Source organism: Anolis carolinensis, chromosome 1 (assembly GCF_035594765.1).
Source record: "Anolis carolinensis isolate JA03-04 chromosome 1, rAnoCar3.1.pri, whole genome shotgun sequence".
Classification (NCBI taxonomy): Eukaryota; Metazoa; Chordata; class Lepidosauria; order Squamata; family Dactyloidae; genus Anolis; species Anolis carolinensis.
Window position 1 is genome coordinate 241,713,214 of NC_085841.1, and position 17,047 is coordinate 241,730,260.

The 17,047-nt window shown below is 43.1% G+C and overlaps 1 protein-coding gene across 2 annotated transcripts in view; it reads right to left on the reverse strand.

Moving 5' to 3' along the window:
* Nucleotides 1–17,047, reverse strand: part of vil1 (villin 1) — a 65,538-nt gene that overhangs the window by 44,711 nt on the left and 3,780 nt on the right. Inside the window, exon 1 of one of the 2 annotated variants that reach the window (XM_062967316.1) lies at nucleotides 6,297–6,436. The exons of the other annotated variant lie outside the window; for it this stretch is intronic. The gene's annotated coding sequence lies outside the window, so the exon portion shown is untranslated. Of the gene's footprint in view, nucleotides 1–6,296; nucleotides 6,437–17,047 lie in introns of those variants that run through there. 2 annotated transcript variants of the gene reach the window in all.

Below are 17,047 nucleotides of genomic sequence, written 5' to 3' on the forward strand. Positions count from 1 at the left end.
GGGCCAAATTTCCCATTGAGGTCCACACTGATCATCGGAATCTAGAACATCTAAGAACTGCCCGCAAGCTAAATCAGAGACAACAACGCTGGGCTTTATTCTTTGAGCGTTTTGACTTCCAAATTCATTATGTAACCCCAGCCCAGACCAAGCAGGCAGATGCTCTGTCACGAAAACCGGAATATGCTGCAGGGCGCAAAGAGACCTTTGAGTCCCAATTGCTGCAGCCCGAGAACTTTGCCACGCTCACAGTGGGAAACACCAAATCCACTCCAATTGAATCTACTCCCTCTACTCCAGGGCCCCTTTGTGCTCAGGAAATCAGGGCCAGTCAACAAGCAGATGCCTGGGCTCAGGACCAACTTCGCCAAGGACTACATTTTCCCTTCTCGCTTAAGGATGGTTTACTTTGCTATAGAAATCATGTCTACATCCCCCCGGGGCCGGGCAGGGAAAAGGCACTTCGTCTGTGTCACGACTGCAAGCCAGCAGGGCATTTCGGACTATTTAAAACCATGCATTTGATCCTAAGAGATTTCTGGTGGCCCAAGATCCGCAAGGATGTGGAAAAATATGTCAATTCCTGCCCAGTATGCCAGCGCTCCAAGACAAGACGGGAGAAGCCCTCAGGGCTTCTGCATCCCCTTCCTACTCCATCTCGCCCATGGGAAATAATCTCGGCGGATTTTATCACTGACCTACCACCTTCCTGTGGATTCACCACGATCCTAGTGGTGGTGGACCTTTTTACCAAGCTCGCCCATTTCATTCCCTGCGATGGCCTTCCCACGGCCAAAGAGACTGCAGATTTATTCCTTCAGCATGTTTTCAGATTGCATGGTTTGCCCAAAAGTTTGGTCACAGACCGTGGGTCTCAATTCACCTCTCGTTTCTGGAAAGCACTACAAAAACTATTGGGCATAGACTCTCGTTTATCTTCGGCTCACCATCCCCAAATGGATGGGCAAACTGAGCGCACCAATGCCACTCTGGAACAATACCTTCGCTGTTATGTAAACTACCAGCAGGACAATTGGGCTTCCCTATTACCGCTGTCGGAGTTTGCCTATAACAATGGTGTCCAGGCTTCAACTAAAGAAACCCCGTTCTTTGCAAACTACGGCTTCCATCCACGTTTCTTTCCTTCTATTGTTGAAACCTCAGAAGTTCCCGCAGCAGAAGACTGGCTGCAGGAACTCACAGCGGTGCAACAACTTTTGCTCCAGCAACTAGACCAAGCCAAGGAGGACTATAAACGCCACGCTGACAAACATCGCCAGCCGGGCCCCGAAATCAAGGTAGGAGGCCGGGTTCTTCTGTCCACTCGCTTTTTGCCCTCCCATCGCCCTTGCTGGAAGTTAGATGCCCGCTTCATTGGTCCCTATCCGGTGGTGGCGCAACTTAACCCCGTGACTTTCAAACTCCAACTCCCGCGCTCTATGCGCATTCATCCAGTGTTCCATCGCTCCCTGCTCCTTCCGGCGGATGGTGTGCGCCCTGATGCAGACCGGCCGGCCCCCCCTCCTGTTTTGGTGGATGGGGAGGAGGAGTTCGAGGTTCAGGACATTTTGGATTCTCGCTTTCACCGCCGCCGCCTGCAATATCTCATTGACTGGGTGGGTTTTGGCCCCGAGGAACGCTCATGGGAAGACGCTTCCACAGTCCATGCCCCCGATTTAACCCGCCGCTTCCATCAGACCTATCCCGCCAAGCCGCGGCCTCGCGCCTCGGGGAGAGAGCCCTATTTTGAGAGGGGGCTTGAGGAGGGGGATAGTGTGATGACTCATGGGCCATGTAGTCCCGTTCCTAGTGCTGTTGTGACGGATGAAGAGGAAAACTTGGGTTTTCCACCATTTCAGCCAGAAAGGGAACTTTCCCAGCCAGAATTGGAGCCCTTGCACCTGCAGGAGGTTTGTCTTCCAGAAATCTGCCAAACAAGCCCTGAGTCAAAATCTCCCCCATTTTCTCGCCGTAATTATTATCAGCAACAAAAAGGAGTTCAGCAGGCTAATCGCAGAAGCCTGAGAATCGCAGCAAAGCATTCAGATGATTAAGCCTGCTTCCATGAGAAATTTTAGGGAGTCATACATCTGGGCACAGAGATTGACTTTCGGTTCTGATTCCCCAGAGAAGTGTTCTTTGGTGGGAAAACGAGAACCTATTTAGGTTCCTTGCCCTTTAGGAATCTTGCGGAGTCAATTCGTCAGCTACTGGAGTAGTGTGTGTGGACAGCGCTACTCCCGCTTCCAAGCCTCGTTCCTGTTTCCAAGCCTCGTTCCTGTTTCCAAGCCTCCGCTCCCAACCTTGTTTACTCCCCGGATCTTGCCTTGCTTCCCGGACCTTGCCAAGTAATTACCACGGATCTTGTTCTTGCTCCTCGTTTCTTGTTGCCTTGTTTCAAGCCTTGTGTTCCAAGAATCAAGTTACTTCCTAGCCTTGCTCAAGTTTCATGGACTAAAGGACCTTGTCATCTCCCCTCACTTTGCTTGGCAAAGTGAGTGTTTCGGTTATTGGATTACAACTTTGGACCTTAATATTTCATATTGGACATTGTTTCTTTGGACTAATTTTGACCTTCCCTGAAAGGTCTACTTCTGAACTATTTCCTACACTTGCTTTTATTAACTTTATATATTCCCTTAATAAAGATATTAGATAGATTCTGGCCTCTGTGTATGGTTATTGGTGCTCTGCAGCCTGGGTCGTGACATCTATCCCCTCTTAGCATTTCACCACCTTCTCCATGCAGAGGCTCTACTACTTTCTTTTTCTACTGATTGAACCAAAGAACCCCTTTTATTGGTTTTAATTTCTCTGGCAAGCCTGAGTTCCTTTTGTGCCTTAGCCTTATCAACCTTTTCCCTACATATGTTGGTTATTTGTGTGAATTCCTCTTTCGTGATTTCCCCTCTTTTTCATTTCTTAGGCATGTCTCTTTTAAATCTTAGCTCAGCTAAAAGTTCTTAGGACATAGTTGTTTTACACTTCTCTTATTTTTTCTCCTTTCTCCTTACTTCCCACTCTTCAAACCAGACATTGATATAAAACTTTTTATTACTTCTTAAGTAAAGTTTGAACTACTGCTTAAAAATCAAACAATAAAATTCAACCTTGAGACCCCATGAGTACCGTTATTCTTTCTTTCTTCTTTTGTTGTTTTGCTATTTATTTGTTCAGTCACTCCTGACTATTCATGACCTCATGGACCAGACCACAGCCGTCACCACCCCCAGCACCTTCAAGGTCAAGCCAGTCACTTCAAGGATACCATCCATCCATCTTGCCCTTGGTCGGCCTCTCTTCCTTTTTCCTTCCATTTTCCCCAGCATCCTTCTGTTCTTCAAGCTTTCCTGTGGCCAAAGTACTTCATATTTGCCTCTAATATCCTTCCCTCCAGTAAGAAGCCGGGCATTATTTCCTGGAGGATGGACTAGTTTAATCTTCTTGTCATTCAAGGCACTCTCAGAATTTTCCTCCAAGACCACAGTAAACATTGTTTACAGTCTTTTAGTAAATTATACAAAGCTTTCTCTTTAATTAAAGTAAACAATGTATCAATCTCTACCATTAGAAAAGTCTTCAAAATCCATTCTTCCTTTTTTTGGGAAATCAATGTTCTTCCATTTTTACGCATCTAGCAGGCTTACTGTCAAAATTATATAATGCCGCAATTATAATTCACTCCTTTCATTTGCTCAATTTGGAAATTTTAATAAAATAATTCTAGCTTTAAGTGAATTCCAATTTTAAAGATATCTTGAATCAATATCTGTATCAGTTTCCAGTATTTCTTAGCCTTTTCACAAAATTATCACTTGTAGTATGAGATGACTTTTTGTGCTTTGCATTTCCAAAATATATTATTGTCCTGTTTATGCATCTTCAACAGCCCCGTTAGAGGCTAAGTGCCATCTATTCATCATTTTACGTTTCCCCTTAAGTCCAAGGACAATATATATTTATTTCCAGTAATCCACATTTGTCTCCGAGGCTCCAGCTCAGTAGTATAACTAAAATGTGGGGTCCATTTAACCATTCATTCTTTAACTTCTTCTTCCTCCAACTTAGTTTTGAGCAACATTTTACACATTTTCTCAATCCAGTGTTTATCATCAGTACACAGTTGAATAATCAACTATTAGTTTTCTCTTTTTCAAAACCAAATTTTTATCTAATATAAATCTTTTAATCAGATGCTTATATTGCAATTAATGAAGGTTTTTATCTTGTGTTTTAAATCTACACTGGTCATTTTCCCAAATAATTAATCTTTATATGTCAGCCACTTCTCATTTGTCTTTCTATGGACCCTATGAAATGCTTTTTGCATGGAAATCCATATAGGTATAACCTAGACTTGTATCTATTCCAAATTCTCAAAATGGCAAGTCTCACAAAATGATTATTAAAATTTATATTTATTTATAACTTATTGTACCACAAGTAAGCATGGCATCCATACTTCGTATCATGGCTTTCCAATTGCAACAATCAAGTATTATTCAACATCACCCATTCTCCCTTTGAGTATGTTCTTTCAGGGGCACCACTACATATTACTTTAGGAGATAGTAAGCAAGATGCCAACGTGATGTAGTGGTCTGTGTGATGGACTATGGCTCTGGAGACCAGGGTTCAACTACCTACTTAAGTACTCGGTGACCTTGGCGAAGTCACACTTTCACAATCTCAGAGACCAAAGCCAATTCGTCCTCTGAACAAATCTTGTCAAGAAACCCCGTTGATAGATTTGTCTTTGGGTCGCCATAAATTGGAAGTGACTTGAAGGCACATAACCACAAGCAAGATATAGAACTACCTGAGATGCAATCAGGATAAGCCTCACATGCCCCTTGTTTAGCTTGAGATGGGGAGGCTGAGGGGGAAAGTACAAGCTAGGGTTGCAAAGCATAGCACTCCCTGGCAAGCCTTAGTAGGCCTAGACAGACCTTGGATAATAGAGGAGTTTAAGAAGGTCTGACTCTGCAGGAAGAAGTGGGTCTGCCACAGTGCAATTGGGGAGGCTTCCAAGCATAATTCAGGAATGTGAATCAGTCAAATCAGTAAAATACAGGGGCCGGGCTGTGGCGCAGCTGGCTAGTAACCAGCTGCTATAAATCACTACTGACCGAGAGGTCATGAGTTCGCAGCCCGGGTCGGGTTAAGCCTCCGACCATTAAAAAAAATAGCCCTGGCTTGCTGTTGACCTATGCAGCCCCGAAAGACAGTTGCATCTGTCAAGTAAGGAAAATTTAGGTACGCTTTATGCGGGAGGCTAATTTAACTAATTTACAACACCATAAAACTGCCAGCAAAACACGAGGAAAAGAATGAGGAAGAACAGCCACCAAGTGGACGGTGAAGCAACAGCTCCCCCAGTGGCCAGAATCATGAAGCTGGAAAGATGTTAAAATGCCTCTGTGTCTGTCTAAACTGAATGTTGTTTGTCTGTTGGCATTGAATGTTTGCCATATATGTGTTCATTGTAATCCACCCTGAGTCCCCTTCGGGGTGAGAAGGGCGGAATATAAATACTGTAAATAAATATTAAGTGCCTGTTGATGAATGGCAATTAAGGAACAGAATCTGCAGTAGCAGAATTTTCCTTTGAACTTTCCCTTGGCTCCTTTTAAGAAGGGCACTGCGTGACACATTGAAAGCCAGTGGCACTTGAATTGCATGGAGATGATCCACCTGTTCACTCTCTTTTTGCACCTGAATTGCTTTGAGAAGATCCACTTGTTCACTCTCTTTTTACAAGCTGGATTTCCTTTAACCATGTCTCATTTTAGACCACTTTGTCATGTGGAAAGCATTTCTTCACTGTTGCTTGTGAGAAAATTTTCTGATTCGTCAGACATTATGGCATTCTGTTTGTGCTAAGCTAGCAACTTTCACCAAACAAGCAAGGCTGAGACAGTTATATGGGGCAAAGTTTGTAGATTCTGTATCTATCAACTTATGAGAAGCCTCTTATGTGAACCCAAGCAGCATTGAATGATGGTAAGTTAAATATGAAGCATAAAAGTGTTCTGTATGTCAAGGGCAACCTCCAAGTCTAGAAACTTTCTTTTATGCACCTCAGCTTGAAATAATTCCCATTCAAAAAAGTGTCCGCAGGGACTAACTGGGGGGAAGGAGGAGGCTATTTCTCATCCCATATGCCCAAGGGCAAGGCCACTCTCGTGTTCAAGCTGAGGACTGGAGCAAGGGCAAGCACAGGACAGAGGCTATGCAGAAATATACTCTCCTCGCATACAGGAAGGGTCATCCAGTGGCAGCAAGAGCAAACTTACCTTAGTTGTGGAGACTGCTTGGTGGGCACACGGCACCTTGGAGACGGGCTGTACCTGAATAAAGCAAGCACGGGGGTGACCTTTGTTCCTTCCTTCCCTCAGCATGGAACGCCACCTGCCTTCGCCATATAAGGGCAGACGTGCCTAGAAAGGGAAGAGCCACCGAGTCAGCTAAGGTCCCTTCGACACACGCAGTGGCACATTGTCCTTGTGAGCCAGGCCACCCTCTTGGTGAGTGCTCTTGAGCTGTGCCTCCGGGCAGGAAGAAACAGGCACTTACCTGTCTCACAAAGGGGGGCCTGCACCACCTGTGGACTACCACAGCGCCCATGGAAGCCCACCAGCCCCATCTCTGTGGCACTCCCCCGTCCTCCTATAGATCCCTGGTCATCATCTTAATTTATCTTCTTCAGTGTCAATCCTTATTTATATGGATGAAAACAGGAAATCTGGGCAAAATTCTTGTTTGAAATATGCTTGTATGGAGGTCTCAGAGGAGATACATCAGGAATAAATTGCAACTGTAACACTGGGCAGGGAAGGCACTAAGAATTGCAGAACTCTTTGCCTTCACAATATCCCAATTTACATCCATAACCATTGGTCTGAAAGCACTTTTCTGCAATGACTTTTCTTGAGCTCCATTAAAATCCCATAGCTTCATCTGTGATGGGCCAATACATCACTGTTGCCTATTTCCATTTGCAGCAATGTGTGTGAAGAGAGGAGAGAAGGATAGAAGTTGGGCGTTGTTATCCCTTCCCTTCCACCACTACATTTTAAGCATTTTTATTTTCCATTTGGTACGTGTAGCCCAGCTACATTTTTTCCAGAAACAAAGGAGACATTTAGCAGCAGACTTCCACAGTACAGCTCTTATTGGGCTGCTCCATGTCAGATTGCAGGTGAAGAATTTGCCCTTTTGAAAATAACATCCAGCAAAGAATGATAAAAGGTAAACGTTTTTCCCTGACGTTAAGTCCAGTCGTGACCGACTCTGGGGGCTGGTGCTCATCTTCATTTCTAAGCTGAAGAGCCGGCGTTGTCCATAGACACCTCCAAGGTCATGTGGCCGGCATGACTGCATGGAGCACCGTTACCTTCCTGTCAGAGCGGTATCTATTGATCTACTCACATTTGCATGTTTTCGAACTGCTAGGTTGGCAGGACCTGGGGCTAACAGCAGCACTCATTCCGCTCCCAGGATTTGAACCTGGGACCTTTTGGTCCACAAGTTCTGCAGCTCAGCGCTTTAACACACTGTGCCACCTGGGGCCCAAAGAATGATGACTATATTTAAAAACATAATAATCAGATGCCTTGCTTCTCTATGTTTTTTTTTTTTTAAATGGAGGAGCATTCAAATAAGACATCTGTTGAGCTGCAAGATTCTGCTCTGTGTTGTCCATTTTTTTCAATATATTGGAGGGGGACACTTTCCATTCCTCTCTCATGTAGGGGGTTGGACTGGATGGCCTGTGCGGTCTCTTCCGACTCTATGAATCTATTCTATGTAGAATTAAATGCCTCACACCAAATCCTCCTAGACATGTGTTTAATAAACTACTAGTGACTCTTATGAAGGCTTGAAGGGCTTCAATTACTCCACATTTCTTTCTTTATGACTGTAGGGAAAGGCTCAACTTATCTTATCTCTACTGTTGAGCTAGCAAAAATAAATCTCTTGACAGCTCCTTACGCCCACTCACTCCTGTTACCCATTGACACTGTGCTCACAGGAAGGATGCTTGCTTGTTTGATTTAAAAGCAGGAGAAACGAACATGAATCCTAGTAAACGGGAAGGCAATCTCCTCCCAGTGGAAACTCATGGGCGAATCTGAGAGTGGTCCTGATACTGTAAACAAAGCTTCTAAACTTCAATCTTTGGCAAAGGAACCTTAACCTTTTTTGTTCCAGACCCCTTTGCCAGTCAGGTGAAAACCATCAACCCTTTTCTCAGAATAGTTTTATGGCACTCAACATCGGCATGTCTTTAAATTATCCCCTAGATGAATGTGATTTTTTGAGATATGCAACAACTGTAATGTGTGAAATGAATGCTACTGTAATTTATTGCATACATTCATTGCTATATTGCAGTTAGAGGTCCGAAAAAATATAGTAAGTTGGCTTTTTTCAGTTCAAACTCATAGACCCCCCTGAAAATTTTTCATGGATTGCCAAGGGATCTGTGGGCCTCAAGTTAAGAATCCCTGATCTAGGAAATAGATCATAGAATCATAAAATTATAGCATTGGAAGAGACCTCATAGGCCATCCAATTCAACCCCCTGCCAAGAAGTAGGAAAATCACATTCAAAGCACCCCCGACAGATGGCCATCCAGTCTCTGCTTAAAAGCCTCCAAAGAAGGAGCCTCCACCACATTCTGGGGCAGAGAGTTCCACTGCTCTTAAGAAGTTCTTCCTAGTGTTCAGGTGGAATCTCCTTTCACGTAGTTTGAAGCCATTGTTCCGTGTCCTAGTCTCCAGGGCAGCAGAAAACAAGCTTGCTCCCTCCTCCCTATGACTTCTCCTCACATCTTGATACATGGCTATCATGTCTCCTCTCAGCCTTCTCTTCTGCAGGCTAAACATGCCCAGCTCTTTAAGCCGCTCCTCATAGGGCTTGTTCTCTTGACCCTTGATCATTTAAGTCTCCCTCCTCTGGACACATTCCAGCTACACAATGCCCCTCCCAGTACAATGGTCACAGATTCTTGTAAGCAAGAGGGAATACCAACATCTGATACATGCCTTCGTGAGCCCCACAATTATTAACTCACATAACACATGCAGAGGTCATTAACATGCAATGATTCATATTAGGGAAGACATCCTGATGGTTAGAACTGTTGCAAAGTGGAATACGCTTCCTCAGAGTGTAATGGAGTCCCTTTCTCTGAAACAGGCCGGATGTCATTTGTCAAGGGTGCTTTGACTGTATATTCTTACATGGCCAAGGGTTGGACTGGAAGGACCTTGTACTCTTGTCCAATTCTATGGTGCTATGAATCACAACCAATTGTGGTAAATTATAGAAGCTTTCATGAATGCCAAACTGTCACAGAGAAGAGGTGCAAAATCTGTTCTCTGCTGCCCCAGAGGGCAGGATCAGCTCTAATAGTTTTAAATTATAGGAGAGTAGATTATGGGTGATCATCTTGATGATAAGAGCTATTCAGCCGTAGAACTCATTGCCTAGAGAGGGAGTGGGTTTTCTTCTCTGGACATCTTCAAAAAGGGACAGGGCAGCTACTACTGGGAATCCTGTGCCAAGTAGGAGGTTGAACCCAATGGCCCAAGAAGCCACTTTCAACTCTATGGATCTATGATTTTATGTAGTTAGGTTTTTTCGGTGATGGCACCCTGATCCCAAATCTCTTTCTGTTAGAGATCCAGTTCTCAACACTCTAGAGCAGTGATTCTCAACCTGGGATCCCCAGATGTTTTTTGCCTACAACTCCCAGAAACCCCAGCCAGTTTACCAGCTGTTAGGATGTCTGGGAGTTGTAGACCAAAAACATCTGGGGACCCCAGGTTGAGAACCATTGCTCTAGACTCTTAAGGCAAGTTGAAAACATATCTTTTCTATATGGTTTCAGGACAAAAACAAGTGTTCCAATTTGGGATTGACTCTAAGGAAATTAGCATATGATGCTAATTCTGACCAGCAAGCAAAATCCTGACAGTTTTGATAACTGACTGTCAAGGAAAATCCAATTTCTGTAGATGAATTTTAACAAACCCAGTCAAAAATGTTCATTTCTACCAGAAGCAGGTCTTCGGTAAAGCTAATGGCTCTTTATTTCTCATTCAAGTCCAAGCCAAACCCAAATACTTTGCAGATCATATAGGGACAGCTTACAATAATAATATTGCTACTGAAAAGAAACCCAAGCTGGGCTACTATGATAATTTGTTCAAGCTCAGAGAGAACAACAGGATATGGCTATTATTGTTATTATGTTTATTTATACCCACTTTTTCTCTCTACAAGGAGACTCAAAGCAAGGAGGCAAAATGAAGGTGTTGCCTCTCAAAAAAATATTCTGTCCCCAATGAAATTTTCTTTCATTCCATTCTGGTTTCTTGTATTGCAGTAAGTTCACTTTCCAGCAACATGTTTAGAAATATAGTTTAGCCGTCCAAAGAAAAGAGACAAGCAAAGTTGCCAAGAGAATGTGAAGGCATCAAAAGTAAGAGTATGAGTGATTTTTAATGGTCAACTCTCTGCAATGTTAGAAATTTGGAAGTGGAAGGAAATGTTCACTTGGGACACAACATTCTCATTTTTTGTGGCAGTGACTTCCCCTTCCCCCAGAGCAACATCCCTTAGGAACAGGGAAGCTTACATAAACTATCATTTTTCAAGCAAATGTATTTTTATAGCTCTCTCTGTTGTTTTTACAGTTTCAAAAGTCACATATTGGAAAATAAACACACAATGCTTAAAGTACACACAGCTTAAGCTTTTCATTTTCTTTCTTCACAAACTACCTTCCATATGGATTTTGTGAAGGAAAGATAAAAAAGAATGCCATTATGAGAATCAATTATTCTTTTTATTATTCAATTATTCAACCAGCTTATTTTTATGTTGACTTCCAAAGAAATGCTACTCATACCATGCAAAAGGAATTCAGTTGTAGTTGTGGTTCATAATCCTCCAGGGAGTGTATGACAATCCCACAAAGAAGGCTAAAATGAAAGTTGTTTACTTCTGTGACTGCACTGGGATAAGGGTAACCATTTGATTTTTTGACTGAATAAAAACCTGAATACCAGCCAAACAGGCCATAAAGGCTCACTGAATGATACTGGTAAGGGTAAAAGTTTCCCCATGACATTAAGTCTAGTCGTGTCTGACTGGGAGTTGGTGCTCATCTCCATTTCTAAGCTGAAGAGCCGGCGTTGCCCGTAGATGCCTCCAAGGTCATGTGGTCGGCATGACTGCATGGAGCACCATTACCTTCCTGCTGGAGCTGTACTTATTGATCTACTCACATCTGAATGTTTTCGAACTGCTAGGTTGACAGAAGCTGGGGCTTACAGCAGGAGCTCATCTTGCTATCTGGATTCGAACCGCCAACTTTTCAGTCAGCAAGTTCAGCAGCTCAGTGGTTTAGCCCACTGCACCATCAGGGTCTCCACCAGGATTACTGTTATACTCAAAATAAAAACAAAACAATACGTCCTTGTGTGCTTTAGAAGAACTGCTAGGATTGCATGATGTAAGCCTATCCTAGTCTTGGGAAGGGGCATGAATTAGGCAGCTCTCTAGATGTTGCTAGACTGCAATGCCCAGCATTCCTCACCATTGCCACGCTGGCTCATGCTACTGGAAGGTGTAGTCCAGCACCATGTGATTCCCATCATAGGCTCAGTGTTGCTTTGGAGCCATTCTGGAAGGATCTTGGTTAGGAGGACACCAATGGCTTTGAAGGTCAATATTCCCAGAAGCTTATTCAAATATTAACCAGCAGCTTCCTCCCTTTCTGGATTTTACGGCTCTGAGAAAAACAAACAGTGTATTGGGAAGAGAAATAATTTATAGTATTGAACCTGCCCCTGGCCTGTGGACTCTCTAGGACAACACCTGGAGTAGAAAATTAGTACATAGAAATAGGTCCACCAGCCAGCCCGGATAGTATTAAGGTAGGCACCCTGCCCAGTTCATAAACAATGGTAAAGGCGACATCACACTTCTGCCTCCTCTACCCAACTCCTTCATTTCCCTTAGAACAGTGTTTCTCAACCTGTGGATCCCCAGATGTTTTGGCCTTCAACTCCCAGAAATCCTAACAGCTGGCAAACTGGCTGGGATTTCTGGGAGTTGTAGGTCAAAACACCACAGGTTGAGAACCGCTAGTTACCATGACCAAATTTCCCATAAGAATAGTAATAATTACTATTATAATATCATCAAATAACAAAACCCATGTACCTATTTTCCCCACATGGATATCAAGCCATAGCCAAAAAGTACCAAAAAACAAACAAATAAATAAACAAATACTGTATATGGTTCCCATAGGAATGCAGTATACTTGTCTTCAAATATGATTGTATCAGTTCATAGTCTGACAAGTTATCAAGTCATAAGTGTTGAGTTGTAAATCGCTCTTATGCACAGTGCCGAACAATAAATTCCAAAGTTCAGTTATGCCATATGGGAGAAACTATTTTGTAATTTGATATTGATGCATGGTAACTTCACCAGCAAAGGAGTATGCCTTGTACTTTCTTAATTCAGCTCATGAATTCAGACCTTCCAAATATTCTTGCCCTCAACTGCTTCTCTATTGCCTGGATCAACACCTTTCATCCATTCTCCACCAAGAGTAGTCCTTCAGATCACTTTAGCCTGGGCTAATTCTGGCTGTTGAGTGCAAAGACTGCAGTCTGTTTTAGAAGACAATTCAACAGGGATTTACTCTGAAAATTAGGGGATGCCCAGCCACAAAACATACAGCCAATCCAGAAGTGAATGACACAGCCACAGAATCATGAAGTAGGAAATGACCCCAAGGATCATCTAGGCCAGTGGTTCCCAATCTTTGGGCCTCCAAGTGTTTTGGACTTTACTCCCCACAGTTCCTAACAGCTGGTAAACTGGCTGGGATTTCTGGGAGTTGAAGTCCAAAACACCTGGAGGCCCAAAGGCTGGGAACCACTGATCTAAGCCAAGGCCCCAGACAGTATGGGAATCCATCACTAATGCTTTGCTTAAAAGCAGTGATTCATAACCTGTGGGTCCCCAGATGTTTTCACCTTCAACTCTCAGAAATCCTAACAGCTGGGGAACTGGCTGGGATTTCTGGGAGTTGTAGGCCAAAACAACTGGGGACCCAAAAGTTGAGAACCACTGGCTTAAAAGTCACCACTTAGACCAGTGGTTCTCAACCTGTGGGTCCCCAGGTGTTTTGGCCTACAACCCCCAGAAATCCCAGCCTGTTTACCAGCTGTTAAGATTTCTGAGAGTTGAAAGCCAAAACATCTGGGGACCCACAGGTTGAGAACCACTGACCGCTTAAAAACGCAAATGACAGAGAATCTGTCATTCTTCAAGATAATTTATTACACTGTTGATCTACTCTTACCAGGAATAAATTCTTCATAATGTTCATATGCCTTCTTATAATTTTAATTTATTCACTCATGTCGTATTCTCTAGAGTAGCAGAAATCCAGCTTAATTCAGTTTTCACATGACAGCCCTTTTGATATACTGGTTGTTGTGCCACTTCTACATCTCTTTTTGGGGAGCCTAACACATTCAACTCCATCAATCATTCTTTAGGGTTTGGTTTTCCATGAAAAATCTTGCTCATTCTTCTCTAAACACATTTCAACTAGTTAAAATCTGAGGCCTAAAACTGGTCAGAGTATTCCAGGTAAGGTTTGCCAGACCAGAATACTTTCCTCTATCTGTAAACTCTACTTCAGTTTGATGTAGCATAAATCTGCATTTATTTTGTTGCTGCATCATACTGTTGCTGTCTCATGTTTAGCTCACGGTCTACTGAAACATGCTCTGCTTTCAAACCAGGTGTCACTCATCCTACATCTGTACATATTATTTTTCCTGCATAAATGATTGCCTTTATCTCTGCAGAAATTATTTTTGCTAATTTTGATTCAAGGGGCCCCTGGTGGCACAGTGCGTTAAAGCGCTGAGCTGCTGAACTTGCGGACCAAAAGGTGCAGAATGAGCGCCCGCTGTTAGCCCCAGCTCCTGCCAACCTAGCAGTTCAAAAACATGCAAATGTGAGTAGATCAATAGGTACCGCTCCAGCGGGAAGTTAACAGCGCTCCATGCAGTCATGCCGGCCACATGACCTTGGAGGTGTCTACGGACAATTCCGGCTCTTCGGCTTAGAAATGGAGATGAACACCAACCCCCAGAGTCGGTCACAACTGGACTTAACATCAGGGGAAAACGTTTACCTTTACCTAATTTTGATTCATTTTGTCCATGACTCTTGATCAGTCTACTGAAAAATTACTCCTCCCAATTAGATGAGTAAGTCTGCTATTCCTTCATCCAAGTCATTGATAAAAATGTTAAACAACTTCAGGCCAAGGACAAAATGTGGTGCAGCCCACTTGTAATTTCTGTTCACACAATAAGGCACCATTTGAGAAAGCTCTGGCTTAGGTCCATCAACCACCTGCAAATTCCCAAGCCAGGGACCAGTTACACATTTGAAATCGTATTTTCCCATAGCTCCAGCAGTATCAGCAGCCAATGGCTCATGGACTGGATGTGCTTCCAAGGACTAAAATTTTGAGAAGCACTGTATGAGTATCATCGGTGACTTATTCAAAGTCTTACTACAAGAATGGAAAGTATTAAAATGCAAGATGAATTCCAGGCGTTATTGTACTGCAAGTTCCAGCAACCTATTCAGCATAGCCTATGGTAAATAATACTGAGAGTTGTAGCTCAACATCTGGAGGGCTGCACACTTTCCATCCCTGCCTTAAAAAAATACACAACATCTGTAACATTCCACAACCCACTAAGCTTGCAACTCTGCCTGGAAAAGAGAGATAAGATTAATTTGTCTAATCTTGTGCCCAACTACAGTAATCAAAGCACTCCCTTTTGTGTGAGCTCTTCTCGGTCCTTTCCTGATAACATTATCAAGTTGACTGATCAGACTTTGTCAGCATCCTTTCCCCTTACATTTTGAAGATGGGGAAAACAATTGTCTGTCTCCAGTTTTGAGTAATTTTTGAATATTATAGACAGAATCTTTGAGATTACATCTGAAAATTCCTTTGTATATTTGAACACCTTGGAGATTTACATTTATTTAAAACAGCTAGGTATGCCTGTACTACCGGTTCAAGTATTTCAGACTAGAGCTCATTTAATGCATCATTTATTTTATTTTCACCATTTAGCACTGACTTCCTTTTGGACAGAGCAAAAACACACATTGGACACAGTCCTACTTTCTGTCTTACCATTTCCCCATCTTTTCCAAGAAGCAGACCTACCAGTTCATCCAACTTCTGGCTCCAATTTTCTTTTTAAAAAGTTTCTATTAATCTCAACTTCTCTTGCAAGCCTCGATTCATTCGTCCTTCTGATTTTCGCTTCAGAAATTTTGGCTGCTCAATTGTATTTATTTTATTTATTTGAGTCAATTTTTACCCTGCTTTTCTCTTGCACCAAGGCAAGACTCAAGGTGGTTAACAATACAACAAGAACATACAAAGTAAAAATAAAAAGGGATTAAAGCCCAATAAATTTCTTATAGCAACCTGATTATATAAAGCTGTCAGCAATAAAAACCCTATTTACAAATATAGCATACATATTTAAAATCTTTAATTAACCCCATTGGGAACCAAATTCCCATACTCTTGGATCTAGAGAGACCTGTGGACCATCTACAATTTTAATTTCCTCTGAAGGCTTTAAACATAGAAGTTTTTACTTCTTTCCTAAATTATAAAAGAGTGGTGGTGGCCCTGATTTCTCTAGGGAAGGCATTCCACAAACCTGGTGCCTTCCCAAAAGAGATCCCTTCTCGAATAGCTTTAAGCCGCATTTGGGATGGTGTAACGGTGTCAACAGTCCCTCCCCACTTGATCGAAGTTGCCTTTCGACTTCATAGTAGGAGATACACTGTTTCAAGTATCCTGATCTGAGGCCGTAAAGGGCTTTATAGCCCTTGAATTGTGCTGGAAACCTATGGGCAGCCAGTGGAGCTGTCTCGGAGGGATACATATTCCCTTAGCCCAGCTCCATTTAGAATCCTTGCTGCTGTCCTTTGGACAAATTGAAGTTTCCAAACACAAAGTCTGACTTTTCCAGGAAGGGTCATAGCTGGCATACCAATTTTAACTGACCAAAGGCAGACCTGGTTACCGCCCCACCACCTGGGCTTCTGTGTTTAGGTCAGAGTCCAGGACTATCCCCAAGGGAGTGTGACTTCATCCAGCACAGGTGGTGTCACTATTCCCGGGACTATCATACAGGAGACCAGGAGTACTTCTGTCTTGTCTGGATTAAGCTTCAATTTGTTAATCCTCATCCAATCCATGACAGCCAATAAACACCAGTTTAGGTCCTTGACAGCTTTCTTGGCAGTTAGTGAAAAGGAGTGATAGAGTTGAGCGTCATCAGCATACAGATGACATCAAGCCCTAAAACTATGAATGACCTCTCCCAGTGGTTTCATGTAGATGTTGAACAGTGTGGGGTATAAAATCAAGTCCTGCAGTACACCCCAGAAACAGGCCAGGAGGTTGAGTAGGCCTCCCCCAGCACTACCTTCTGGGAACCACTGTAGTACAGTGCCCCCCAATCCCACCCCAGCCAGACGTCCCAGAAGCATACCATGGTCGATGGTATTGAACACCACTGAGAGGTCTAAGAGAACCTAAGAGAAGGTCACACTCCCCTTATCTAGTTCTCTGCATAGGTCATCTGCAAAGGCAACCAATGCTGTCTTAGTCCCATATCCTGGTCGGAAACAAGACTGACATGGATCCAGATAATCAGCTTCATCCATAAACTCGTGGAGTTGCCTGTCCACCACCTTCTCCAAGATCTTACTTAGGAATGGTAGATTGGACACCGACTGGTAATTCTTCAACTCAGCAGAGGTCTAACTATTGCCTCTTTCATTATCGAGGAAACCACATCTTGTTGTAATGGGGTATTAATCAGTTCCCTCGTCCATTCCTTCAATCCCTCCCTGGCTTGTTTGGATTTTCTAATCTGGGTGAAGATG